A 5303-nucleotide genomic window follows, 5' to 3' on the forward strand; every position below is an offset into this window, starting at 1 on the left:
ATATCTATAATAATTTTAAAACCTTATGCCAGAGTTCAATTTCTGTCTACTGTGCTTTTCAACCTGTTACAAAATGACCATTAGTAATTCCTATGTCCACATTTACATAGGAAAGTGCAGATGTAAACTTGTCACATTGTAATTATACCTTTCTGCTGGTGGTGGCACTATAACACTTTCAGCATCCCAGCCCATACTGCAAATATTTCTGCTGTAATGTTTTCCCATTTGTTTGGTGTCACTTTATTAAAGTATTTAGTAAAAATTTGCTTTAAACTGGTGATTAAATTACATCTGCACATGGTTTTATAATTATTCCTGCTTTTTAGCTTCACCTTTACCTCAAAATTACGTGATCTTGGAATAACCCTTCACAACACCAACAGTATGCAACACAATAAAGACCTTGGAGGGTTTTTTCCCTTGCTGATGGGCTAGTAGCAAGGATCTGTAGTGCTTTCTTGTATGGACCTAGGAATCTGATAGATTCCCTTTCTGGAAGTTAGCTTAATTGACCGACAGATTTGATGTCTAGCTGTGAGGGGTGTATTCTGAACGAGGCTACAGCATCAGATAGTTCTCAACACAAATTCCAAAGGAAGCCAACCCCCAATCCTGAGAACCCGGATCCTGAGGGATGTTCAAGGGAGCTTTTGATAATATTGGAGCTTGTTGGGGGCATGCACTCTGTAATGAAATGGCTATGCTCCTTATGATCCACATGTAGTGCTGTGAAGATTTGCCTTCTTCTCAAAGTTGCTCTCACTTTGCTATAGCCATCAAATTCTCTGAGTCTGGTCTGTCACAGCAGGTTAAACCCCATTAGCAAACTTGAATTGCCAACCTGGCCCCTGCTCATGGGTTTATTGCCTGACCTTTCCTGGCCTCATTAACATTTCTGTGGTGCAGTAGTAGTGTCCCTGGCTCTGGCATAGAAGGCCTGGGTGCAAGTCCCATCTGCTCCAGAGGTGTGTCACGACATGTCTGTGGTGCAGTTTGTTTAAAAATATTTAAAGTTCATAGGTTGCTTTCATTTTCTAAGGTGCTCTGATATTTTGTCCATTTTAAATTCCCTATCCACAATGAATCAAACTGCTCACCCGCTTAAAAATTCCCCTTCTGTCTGTACATATTTTTGAGTCTTCCTGTTGTTATGTTTTTGTCACAATCTTCTGTAACCTTTTCCATCACAAGTTTCCAAGATCACAGTTGTAATGAAAAATCTCTGTCAACTGTTACGGTATAATTGCTTTTTCCCACCTGCGGAGATACTGCGGTCCCTGTTCTGCCACAGCTCCACTTCCAAACAACACTTATTGCGCTGTAGAATTGGACCTGATAATACATTGGTGCTCACCTCCTAATAGGCATGCAACTAAAGAAATCCAGAGAGAAGGAATAGAAATGCAAAAATAGCAGAGAACATGAAAGAGGCCAAATGAAAGCAATAAACATACAAAGGTCAGAGCACAGACACTTAGAGATGTCATGTGAGATTCGACTGCTTTAGACAGGTTTTGCTCTGCTTCGTATTTTCAGGGATCACTGCTTTATTCTTGCACCAACCTTCTCACTAAAAATAGCAAACAAAAGCATTCACATGACAGAATCCATCATTTGTCTTTTGTTCCTTCAGTATAATGATCTTCTACAGAATGTTTGTTAACTATTTCCATGTCTTTATGTATCCCAGTATGCCTGTTAGGATGGTGAAGGAGGTCTAAGCGATTTGTCTTTAATATAATCAGAAACAGTTTATTCTAATGTGCTTAATCCTCTGTATATTTGCTAAGTAATGTGTAACACACCATTTTTTTTATCATGCTGGGTTAGTTTAAAACATTAAATGTAGCTGCCCCTGTGATTTGGGTGAAGAGGGTGCTAACCACAGGATCTGATAGATAATCAGTTAAGCAGCAAATTAACTTGGACTTATCAACAAACACTTTTCTTCTTAATCAAACAAAAAGCTTCAAGGGGAGATGGTGATATTGTCGCTGGGTTAATATTCCAGAAGCACAGGGTAAAACTCTAATCCCATCATGTCAACTGATGGCATTTCAGTTCAATGATTTTAAAAAATCAGGATTTAACAAAAACTAGTTTAATGTTAATTGAGAAACCATTGTCAATTGTCGTAAAAATGCTAATGCCCTTGAAGTGAAAAATAATCTGCCATCCTCATCTGATCTGGCCTACGTGTGACTCCATTGCTATGTGGTTGACTCTTAACTGCCATCTGAAATGATCTAACAAGTCATTCAATTGTATCAAAGCACTATGAAGTCTGACTAAAGGAATGAAGCCAGCCGAACCGCCAAGCATTAATCAAGACACCAGAAGCTTATCAGTGATTACAGTCCTGCTGACACTGCAAAATCCTTCTTATTCCTATCTGGGGGTTTAAGCCAAAACTAGGCAGGCTGACTCATAGACTAGGCAAGGGGTCACAGAATCATACCGTACAGATAATGTCCCAGTTTCCATCATCACCATGCTTGAGTAAGTCTTGTCCCCTCAACAGACCAGACTGACCTGAGGTGGTGACACAGTAATATACAATCAGGAGGAGGTTGCCTTGGGAGTCCTCAACATTGAGTTTGGACTCCAAGCAGTCTCAAAGCATCAGATCAAACACGGCCAAGGATTATCACTTACCAAACCTTCTTGCCTGATTAATCAGTACTGTTCCATGTTGCACCCCACTTGGAGGAAGCACTTAAAGGTGTTTGGGGGGACAGAATGTACTCTGGGTAGAGGACTTCAAAATACATGATCAAGAATGGCTTGATAGCAACATTACTGATTAAGATGAACAAATTCAAAGAGCATAGCTGTTAGATTGGGGATATAACAGGAGTTGATAAGGTTCCTTATTTGGCCTAAACATTCTGGCCCAGATATTAATTACAAATAACAACTTGGAATACCATTCCATTAAACGTGGTATGCCTTTATTAACCTAATAAATGATAGTACATGCTCCTGCTGACACTGCATAATTAGAGGTCCTGTGAACAATGGTCTCTTTCACGTGATCAATCCATCAGCACATCATCAGTGGTGAGTTGTTTTCAAAGTTTTTCTTTATATAGCTTCCTTGTTATGATGGTGTGCCATATAGGGTAATAGGAGAAAGTGAGGACTTCAGATGCTGGAGATCAGAGTTGAAAAATGTGGTGCTGGAAAAACACAGCAGGCCAGGCAGCATCCGAGGAGCAGGAGAATCAACGTTTTGGATTTTATGACAGCATCACTGTTCTGCTTGAAGGTATTGCCAGATATATATTTTCTGGCACCCTTTTTAAGACCATACTTGAATCAACACAAGTGTGGAATGTTATATTTAAAATCCTTATCAATACCCATTGCTAATCTCAGAAACAATGATATCACAGCTCTAGTACAGAATTAGAATCCCTAAAGAGCGGAAACAGGCCCTTCGGCACAAACCAACTCTCCAAATTCCCCTATCATCCTATATTTACCCCTGCCCCTAACCTACATATCCCTGAACACTACAGGCAATTTAGCACTGCCAGTTCACCTAACCTGCACACCTTTGGACTGTGGGAGGAAACTGGAGCACCCAGAGGAAACCCACGGAGACATGGGGAGAATGTGCAAACTCCACACAGTCACCCAAGGCTGTGATTGAACCCGGCTCCCTGGTGCTGTGACAGCAGTGCTAACCACTGAGCCACTGTGCTGCCCACAAACAAAGGCAGGAGCAGTTCGGAAATACTTCTTATTGCTGAAACCTGGGATATAACCAGAGACCTTTAGATCTTCAGTCTAACGCTCTCCCAACTGAGCTATTTTGGCTGTGGCTTAAGAATTTGTTTGTAAACTAGCAAATATGTGTCTTGACCAAAAGTTTGTATCCTGCTTTTCTGTTATCGTATTTACAATGTAACTCTTCAACCAGGATATAATTTCTTCTTCGTTGTTCCATCCCATGACAATAAGACAAATTCAGTAAGCATAGCTCTTCCACAACCTGCTTATATTCATTAAGATGAAAGAAAAGAACAAAACTTGGATAACACTCAGGCTTGCGCTGATAAATGGCAAGCAATGTTTGTGCCACACAAGTACCAGGCACTGACCTCTCCAACAAGAAAGATTGTAGCTGTTCAAGAAGGCACCTCATCATCACTTTCACAAGGGCAATTAATGATGGGCAAGAAATGCTGTGGTGCCCACATGCTGTGAATAATAGCAAAAACATATTTTGAGATAAGAAAAGCCAATGAATTGTTTAGAAGTGCTGCTAGAAGTATGTTTTTTTCCACTGTTTCACTGATATTTCTCTCCTCTTCCTGCCCAGCACTAATTATGACTATATTGCATGAACAATTTGAATGGTTCTTAACTGGCAAGGCCCACTGTGAGCTGTGAATTCAGGGTCCTAAAACATAGAACATTACAGTGTAGTGCAGGCCCTTCGGCCCTTGAGGTTGCGCCGACCTGTGGAACCAGTTTAACCTACTATTCCCATTCTCGTCCAATACCTATCCTGCCAAGGGAAGCCTCTGGGTAGTATATCCATAAGCACCTGATAACTTCTGCTCTTGGTCAGTAAATTATAAATGCTTTGAGAATGTGAGTAAATAACTGCTTCCTTCAAACATTTTCAATATCTTGCTTCAGCGATAAGAAAAGTGCCCAGGAGCAACATTACAAAACCCAGATGCCTTTTAAACATTCATCAACATTACACTGGATTGACAATGCACGTAGAGTTAAGCCCAAAAGGTTTCAGGCAACTTTCCCCATGTGTACTGTGCACTGCTGTAGTCAAGAGTCTGGTTAGGGGCTGACTCAAATTTACACCATTAATTTTATATCAGTGAAAAGGCATAACTGTCAGTAGAAAATCTTCCAGTAATCATATTCAGTTAACATTGGTGTTTGGGAAGGATGGTTATGTAGTTTAGAAAGTGGATGGATTTTGTTTCGGAGAAACAAACGATTTTTGACACAATTGCTGGAGTTTTTCTGATTATGTTTAGAGTTTTTTGACTTCTCTGCTCAGCTTAGCAGCTTCCATTATACCCTATGTTCCTTTCCTCACGTGGGAAATGGTGTTACAGCACAGGATCTTGCCCAGCTTTCAAAATATTTTTCCACCGGCGACAAAGGAGGGTCTCATCTGTGAGAGTTGATATACTATAACCTCTCTCTTATCTTTACAGAGGTGGACAATTACAGGCTGCCTCTGAGAGGCCTGGAAATCAGAAGGCCAGCCAGCTTTTGACAGCAAGCAGTTCCACCAAGGAAATTGAAAGCCCCCTTAGGAA

General features: G+C 40.6%; 1 non-coding gene across 1 annotated transcript; it reads right to left on the reverse strand.

Moving 5' to 3' along the window:
* Positions 1-3752: 3752 nt before the first annotated feature.
* trnaf-gaa (transfer RNA phenylalanine (anticodon GAA)) lies at positions 3753-3825 on the reverse strand. Its single transcript has one exon. It is a non-coding gene; the product is annotated as a tRNA-Phe (tRNA).
* Between the last annotated feature and the right edge of the window lie 1478 nt (positions 3826-5303).

The sequence above is a fragment of the Chiloscyllium punctatum genome, chromosome 20 (genome assembly GCF_047496795.1).
Source record: "Chiloscyllium punctatum isolate Juve2018m chromosome 20, sChiPun1.3, whole genome shotgun sequence".
NCBI classification, from domain to species: Eukaryota; Metazoa; Chordata; class Chondrichthyes; order Orectolobiformes; family Hemiscylliidae; genus Chiloscyllium; species Chiloscyllium punctatum.